This window comes from Trichosurus vulpecula, chromosome 1 (assembly GCF_011100635.1).
Source record: "Trichosurus vulpecula isolate mTriVul1 chromosome 1, mTriVul1.pri, whole genome shotgun sequence".
NCBI lineage: Eukaryota > Metazoa > Chordata > Mammalia > Diprotodontia > Phalangeridae > Trichosurus > Trichosurus vulpecula.
In genome coordinates this window covers 218,526,145-218,534,927 of record NC_050573.1, presented here as the reverse complement: position 1 = coordinate 218,534,927, position 8,783 = coordinate 218,526,145, and the positions used below count along the sequence as shown (strand labels likewise).

The 8,783-nt window shown below is 40.4% G+C and overlaps 1 pseudogene; it reads left to right on the top strand.

Annotated features, from left to right (window-relative positions):
• Positions 1-7,454: 7,454 nt before the first annotated feature.
• Positions 7,455-8,311, top strand: LOC118856988 (annotated as a pseudogene).
• Positions 8,312-8,783: the final 472 nt, after the last annotated feature.

Here is an 8,783-nt window from a genome sequence, read left to right as displayed (position 1 = left end):
TACCAGAACTTCTAATTAAAAAGGAATCCCAGGGCAGACACTGTATAATTTACCACCTGGCTGCAGAATTTTATCATGTCCAGCTTTTGGGTACTCTCCTCCTTTTCAACTCCTTTTTTATATGCTATCTTCCCCTATTAGAATGTGATCCTCTTGAGGTCAGTGGCTATCTTTTTTTCAATTAATTAATTAATTTTTAGTTTTCAACATTAATTTCCACAAGATTTTGAGTCCTAAATTTTCTCCAAGATGACATGTATTCAGATTACCCCTTCCCCCAGTATGCCCTCCCTTCTATCACCTCCCCTCTCTTGTCCCCTTCCCTCCTACTTTCTTTTAGGGCAAGATAGATTTCTATACCTCATTGTCTGTATATCTTATTTCGAAGCTGCATGTAAAAACAACGTTTAACATTTGTTTTTAAAACTTTGAGTCACAAATTCTCTCCGTTCTCTCCCCACCCACCCTCACTGAGAAGGCAAATAAGTCAATACAGGTTATACATGTGTAGTTATGCAAAACACTTCCATAATAGTAATGTTGTGAAAGATTATATTTCCATCTGTCCTATCCCATCCCCAATTTATTCTATTCTCTCTTTTGACCCTATCCCTTTTCAAAAGTGTTTGCTTCTGACTACCCCCTCCCCCAATCAAGCCTCCCTTCTATCATCTCACCTCTCTTACCCCTTTCCACCCTACTTTCCTGTAGGGTAAGATACCCAATTGAGTGTGTAATGTTATTCCCTCCTTAAGCCAAATCTGATGATAGTAACATTCATTCATTCCATCTCACCTCCGCACTCTTTCCCTTCATTGTAAAAGCTTTTTCTTGCCACTTTTATGTGAGATAATTTACCCCATTCTATCTTTCCCTTTCTCCTCCCAATATATTCTTCTCTTTCCCTTTAATTTTATATTTTAGATATCATCCCTACATGTTCAACTCATTATATATATATATATATATAATATATTTGTGTGTGCATATACACATGTATACATACACACATATTTGTATGTATATATGTGTGTGTGTGTGTGTGTGTGTGTGTGTGTGTGTGTGTGTGTGTGTATATATATATATACACACACACATATATATGTATGTATGTATACCCTCCAACTACCCTAATAAAGAGAAAGGTCTCATGAGTTACAAATATCAGCTTTCCATGTAGAAATGTAAACAGTTCAATTTTAATAGGTCCCTTAATGGCTTATCTTTCTTGTTTACTTTTGCATACTTGTCTTGATTCTTGTATTTGAAAGTCAGATTTTCTATTCAGCTCTGGTCTTTTCATCAAGAATGCTTGAAAGTCCTCTATTTCATTGAATATCCATTTTTTTTTCCTCAAGTATTATACTCAGTTTGGCTGAATAGGCAATTGTTGGTTTTATTCCTAGCTCCTCTGACCTCCAGAATATCACATAAGAAGCCCTCTGATTCCTTAATGCAGAAGTTCCTAGATCTTTGTTATCCTGATTGTAGTTCCATGATATCTGAATTATTTCTTTTTGAATGCTTGTAATATTTTCTCCTTGACCTGGGAACTCTGGAATTTTCCATTTCTGTTTTACCTTCTGATTCTAGAATATCAGGGCAGTTTTCCTTGATAATTTCTTGAAAGATGATGTCTAGTCTCTTTTTTGGATCATGGCTTATACGTAATCCAATAATTTTTAAATTATGTCTCCTGGATCTATTTTCCAAGTCAGTGTTTTTTCCAATGAGATATTTCACATTGCCCTCTATTTTTTCATTCTTTTGGTTTTTATGTTTTATAATTTCTTGATTTCTCATAAAGTCATTAGCTGCAATTTGCTCCATTCTAATTTTTAAGGAATTATTTTCTTAAGTGAACTTTTGAACCTCCGTTTCCATTTGGCCAAGCTTGCTTTTTAAGACATTCTTCTCCTCATTGGCTTTTTGGAGCCCTTTTGCCATTTGAGTTAGTCTATTTTTAAGGCATTATTTTCTTCAGTATTTTTTGGGGTTCCTTTAGCAAGCTGTTGACTCATTTTTCATGATTTTCTTGCATCATTCTCATTTCCATTCTCAATTTTTCCTCTACCTCTCTTATTTGATTTTCAAAATCCTTTCTGAGCTCTTCCATTGCCTCAGACCAATTCATATTTTTCTTGAAAGCTTTGGATGTAGAAGCTTTAACTTTATTGTTTTCTGGTTGTTTTTTGATCTTCTTTGTCACAAAATTTAGATTCTGTAGTCTGAGTCTTTTATGCTGTTTACTCATTTCCCCAGCCAAATACTTGGTTTACTCACTTTTTTGTTAAGGTAAGGCTGTGCTTCCAGTGTGTAAGGTGTCCCAAACTTCAGGGAAATTTCAGGGATCTCTTTGCTGGTGCTGAGGCAGGATTCTCTTACTTTGCCCTGCTTGGACCTGGGTCACAGTTGTGGGTGGTAGTCCTATGGTGAGGAGGAGTGCTGCTGTGGCAGGGCTTGTGGCTGTGGTGGAGATGGAATCTTCTTCACAGTTCCAGGGCAGAAAGGAGTGTTTGTGGTCACTCACAGACCACAGCACAGTTCAGGAAAGGAGTAAACACCTCTGCTTTGATCATACCACTCTAATGGTGACCAAAGTGGGAATTTTTGCTATTTTTTTGGAGTGCTTCTCAGCACTAAGACAATAAATTGCCTTTGATTAAGCCTTGCCTTTATTTGAATCAAGAGTCTTGGATTGAATCACTAGTCTTTGATGACCTGCTTAAGTCACAAGAAAGCCTAAGTCACATGAGTCTGAGTCACATGGTTGCGACACACTTTGTGGACTGACCCTGAAAAAGGGTATATATACTCTGAGGTTAGCATTTTGCTTTGGGGACTCACTCATTGGAAGAGTGTTCATGTGATTTGGCCAGAAGAGACTCTGGGTAGCCTTTAGGGAGCCCTCAGCTTTGAAAACCCAGATGCTGTTGCTTCTCTCTCTCATAACTATGTATATATTGCTGTAAACAGACAGTTAGAAGCCCTGTCTGCTGATTTGTGTTTATATCATTTCAGCTGGTAATTTCTGTTTGTGTTTTCTCTGAACTGCAGGGTGCTGACCTTTTCCCCTGAACTAAGAGTTTTATGTTTAATTAAAGTGAGATTGTAAACCCCTTAAAGTTGCTTTCCTTAGAAAAGCAGACCAAAGAGCCTGTGCCAGCAGCCCTCCTGTGTGTTGGTGTTATTGGCCTTATACTTCTACAGCAGCTTCAAGCAGCATTGTTGTTACAATCACCTTGGAAGAACTGAAGTTTTACAGGTCCGTAGAAGTATCTCTGAAAACAGCTGCACAGAAGCCCTGAAGTTTGGGACAGACTGCCCTCCATACTGGAAGCAGAGTCTTACAGCTCCATGTTGATTGAGTTCCAGTATGTCCCTGCTTTTGTCTAATTCTTCCTGTAACTCCCTTAACCTCTCCTCTAAGAATTTGTACGCCTTACTACTTGGTGCATATATGTTAAGCAATGATATTGCTTCATTGTTTATGGTGCCTTTTTGCAGGATATAATGTCCTTCCTTATCTCTTTTAATTGAATCTATCTTTACTTTTGCTTTGTCTGAGATTAGGATTGCTACACCTGCTTTTTTTACTTTAGCTGAGGCACAATGTATTTTACTCCAGCCTTTTACCTCTATCTTTTGCGTATCCCCCTGTTTCAAATGCGTTTCTTGTAAACAGCATATTGTAGGATTATGATTTTTAATGCATTCTGCTATCTGCTTCTGTTTTGTGAGAATGTTCATCCCCTGAACGTTCAGGGTTATGATTTCTATCTGTGCCTTTTTCTCCATCCTAATTCCCCCTGTTTATGCTTTTATTTCTCCCTTTCCCCTTCTCCTCCTCAACAAAGTTTTGCTTTTGACTGCCGCTTTCCTCAGTTACCCCCCCCTTTATTCCCCTCCCTTATCTTACCGTTACCCACTTGCTACTTCTCCTCCCCCTTCTGACCACCCCCCTCCCTTTTTCCCCCCTTACCCTCCCACTTCCCGTAGGACAAGTTAGATTTCTAAACTTATCAGAGTATGTTATTCCCTTCTTGAACTAGATTAGATGCCAGTAAAGCTCAAATACTGCTCTTCTCCCTCCCTTCTTTCCCTCTACTATAATATGTTTTTGTGCCACTTCATTTGGTGTAATTTACCGTTTTCTACTACCTCCTTACCACTTCCCTCATAGCCCTCCCTTTATATCTCTTACTTATATTTTATATCTTTACATCAGTTAATTTATACAGGCATTCACAACCTATGTATATCCCTTTCAATTGTCATAATAGCTGTACCATTCACAAGAATGACTTATATATGTGTGTGTGTGTGTGTGTGTGTGTGTGTGTGTGTGTGTATATATATGAAACATACATCAGATGATATAATCCCACATAAAGATGTAAACAACCTACCCTTATTGGTTAATAAGTTTTGTGGGGTTTTTCCCCCTGGTTACCTTTTTATGTCTCTCTTGAGTTTTGTATTTGGAGATCAAATTTTCCATTGAGTTCTGGCCTTTTCATCAGGAAGGTCTGGAATTCCCTTATTTCATTGAATGTCCATTGCCTTGCCTGGAAAATTATGCTTAGTTTTGCTGGGTAGTTGATCCTTGGTTGTAGTCCCAGCTCCTTTGCCCTTCGGAATATCATATTCCAATTTCTCCTGTCTTTTAATGTGGAAGCTGAGAGATCCTGCGTGATCCTGACTGTAGTTCCACGATATTTGAATTGCTTCTTTTTGGCTGCTTGCAGTATTTTCTCCTTGAGTTTATAACTCTGAAATTTGGCTATAATATTTCTTGGTGTTTTCAGTTTGGGATCTCTTTCAGGGGGTGATCGGTGAATTCTTTCAATGACTATTTTGCCTTCTGGTTCTAGGACCTCTGGGCAATTGTCTTTGATAATTTCTTCAAAGATACTGTCAAGGCTCTTTTTTTCATCGTGGATTTCCGGTAGACCAACAACTCTTAAATTGTCTGTCCTGGATCTATTTTCCAGGTCAGTTGTTTTCCCAATCAGATATTTCACATTTTTTTTCTATTTTTTCATTCTTTATGTTTTGTTTTATTACTTCTTGGTGCCTCATAGATTCATTAGCTTCCACTTGCTCAAGTCTATTTTTTAATGAGTTAGTGTTTACATTTTGCTTTTGAGTCTCCTTTTCCAATTGGTTGATTTTGCCTCTTAGGGTGTGATTTTCTCTCTCTAGATTCTGAATCTCCGTAGCCATTTCGCCAATCTTTTTTTCCATATTTTCTTTTAGCTCCCTAATTTGGTTTTTAAAATCCTCCTTTAGCTCTTCCAGCAGTGCTTTTTGGGCTGGAGACCAGTTCATATTACCTTTTGAGGTATCTGATGTATCTACTGTATCATTACTTTATTCTTCCATATTTGTATTTTGATCCTGCCTGTCTCCATAAAAAGAATCTATTGTCCTTGGTTTTTTTGTGTTCTTCTTCATGTTGGTTTGCCTTTTGCTGGCTTTACAATGAATTTCTATCTGTGGGCCTCAGGGCTTTCTGTCCCAGCTTTCTTATTCTGGGGGTTGTGAGTCTAGATTTATAACCTTCAGTTTCCTGAGGTACGGGGGAGGGGTCTGGCTCCCTGGCGTCTCACTCCCACAGGTGCTCTCCAGCACTTGCTTTTCAGCAATGGTCTCAGCTTTTGTTGTTTGAACTGATGTCTGGCACTCCCCCTGTGGGAGCAAGGTTACGTCTGGGCTCCTGGCATTGACCCCTGCCGACTCTGCCCCTATGGGACTAATGAACTTCTGCTATTTGATCACTGAAGCCCCACTACTTTCTGCTCAGTTCCAGCGTTCTTTTTTTTTTTTCCCGAGGGATTCTCTGGGTGGTGAGGGGAGGGATTAGAGCTGTTTACCTGGACATTAAGAACTCCCAGAAGTTCAAGAAGCTGCGTTTAATACGTTTGGGCTGCAAACTTCTGGAGATGGTGTTTCATGGGTGGTGTTGCCCTGCCTCTCGTCGCTCCCACAGACTGCCATCCTGTGTTGGGAGTCCTGGGGATCTCCACCGGTTTCGGGCGCCCAGCTTTCTCCCAGCCCGTCTCCCACGTGGATTTCCCGGCCAGCCGCTTCTGCCTTGGTCTGGAGCAGCTCCGCACCGAGCACTCTCGGAGCCTACAGGTTCGTGCCTCCAGCCTTTCAGACTCTCCCGGCTCGGAAATTTGCCCCACGCAGACTGCTCGCGGTTTCTGACTCTCTCAAGTCTGCTCAAATTCACTTTTTTATGGGGATCTGACAGACCTTGTGAGAGAGCTCCAGTAAGACGCTGCCTTCATGCGGCCATCTTGGCTCTGCCCCCGTATGTCCCTGCTTTTACTCTGCCATCTTGGCTCTACCCTTCCCAGTGGCTATCTATCATGGGTGTGGTTTTATGTTTTTTTTGGTTTTTTGGTATCATCAGTGTTTTAGCACAGTGCCTGGCTCATTGTAAACATGTGATAAATGTATAATGACCGATTGACATTTGTTTCAGTGTCTTAAAATATGGTGAAAATCACACTGGATTTTCTGTAGAATAGGAAATAAATTTTAACACTCCTCAACTAATTGTGATAGTAGTAACTTTTGAAATATATTGTTTGATGCTATAATTATAATGATAGGGCTCCAGTATGGAGTCACTTAGGCTGAGTAGTCTTAATGAACTTGAAAATGTAAGCAATATTAGATAGCTTTTATCTTTCCATTGACTTTAGTCATTCTAAGCTTGTAAATAATTTTGATTACTAATTGGACAAGACTTTCAATCAACTGCAGTAACTATGTACACTCATACCTACTCCAGGATCCCCTAATTACCATCTCCAACCCTCACGCAATTTATCATCTCAACTAGGAAATTCCTTTACCCAGAGTCTGGGGAGAAGAAAAAAGACTATTTCTTTTTTGTAATAATCCAGTTATTAAAATTGGGGAGACCCAATCCTGGAAGACAGGATTAACATTTTTCTCTTTCTGGGTATTGCTAGCTACCAAACTAGATCAGGTGAATCTAATCTAAGGTGAAACTCTGAGCTTATTGTCTTTTACTCAGGCTTGGGTGGGGAATAGATTCTTTGTTTAGATTGCCCAAGACTAGGGGTAATTTAGAAGCAAATGACATAATCTATGTTCATTAGAATAGACCCAGCCTCTCATTGTAATAGTCATTTTTGCATTAATTGTTAACTAATCAAAGTTGATTGCCACCCTCAGGAATGCCTCTTTTGCAAGGGCATATATGCTGTGAGCCTGTAGCTTTGACATTTGAGAGTACCACTGACCTATTTTATCAAAATACTAGCATTATTAATAAATTGATTGATTACTGAAAAATTATGTCTCTCAAACTTTTTAAACGCAACACTGGTACAGACAAGCACACTGGGGAATTTCCCGACCCCTTTTTGGTCTGATTAAGAATGCCCTCTCCTTCTACTTCTAGTGAACACCAAATGGCGGATGACGCCAGTGCTGCAGGAAGTGTGGGAGGCCCCAGGAACCTCGGAGTTGGAGGTCAGGGTGGCTTCCATGTTGGCTTCAGCAGTGGGGGCCGAGGTCGAGACCAGGGCCTGGAGCCTGGGGAGGAAAGGCCGAAGACAAGGAGTGGGTTCCTGTCACTAAGCTGGGCCCCCTAGTCAAGGACATGAAGATCAAGTCTTTGGAAGAGATCTGTCTTTTCTCGCTCCCTATCTAGGAGTCTGAGATCATAGATTTCTTCCTGGTATCTTCACTGAAAGATGAGGTTCTGAAGATCACGCCTGTTCAGAAACAAACTAGAGCTGGACAACGTACTAGTTTCAAGGTTTTTGTGGCCATTGGTGACTACAATGGCCATGTTGGTCTGGGTGTCAAGTGTTCCAAGGAAGTGGCCACAGCTATTCGTGGTGCTATCATTCTGGCCAAGCTGTCCATTGTTCCTGTGAGATGTGGCTACTGGAGGAACAATATTGGCAAGCCTCACACAGTGCCCTGCAAGTTCACTGGATGATGTGGATCAGTTCTGGTGCACCTGATCCCTGCTCCTAATGGTACTGGCATTGTCTCCACTCCTGTGCCTAAGAAGCTCCTGATGATGGCTGGAATTGATGACTGCTATACTTCTGCAAGAGGCTGTACTGCCATTCTGGCCAACTTTGCTAAAGCTACCTTTGATGCCATCTCCAAAATGTACAGCTGTCTAACCCCAGACCTGTGGAAAGAGCCTGTGTTCACTAAGTCTCCCTATCAGGAATTCACCGACCATCTTGTGAAGACTCACACTCGAGTGTCTGTCCATAGGACCCAGGCAGCTGCTGTGGCAAACACATAGATGTTTTTTATAAACAAATAAATTGAACTATGCCTGCTAAAAAAATGTAGAATGCCCTCTCTCAAATCTTGTGCTGATTGTCTATCCCAATCAAGCTCACCTTTAAGTTAAAGAATCCCACTCTGGACATGTGTGACCATTGATATTTTACCACTGCACCTGTGCCACCTCAGGGAGGGACACTGGCCCTACATAGCAGAATCTTGATTGCCACATAGGATCTGTGTACGTTGCTTTCATTTTTGCCTGCTTTCTGCACCTGATAGCTATAAAACTCATGCTTCCGCTAGCTTCCTGAGTAACAACTTTTTGTAAGTCCTTGAATCTTGGTCTTTTTGGTATCCCAAGTCATAAGGCAAAATAAAGCAGTAACAGATAGATAAATAAAGAGCTAAAGTCCTCTTTACCATTTCATAAATTGAGTCAGCATAGCATCTTGCAACTATTTTTACTCATCAATGTAAAATAAAAT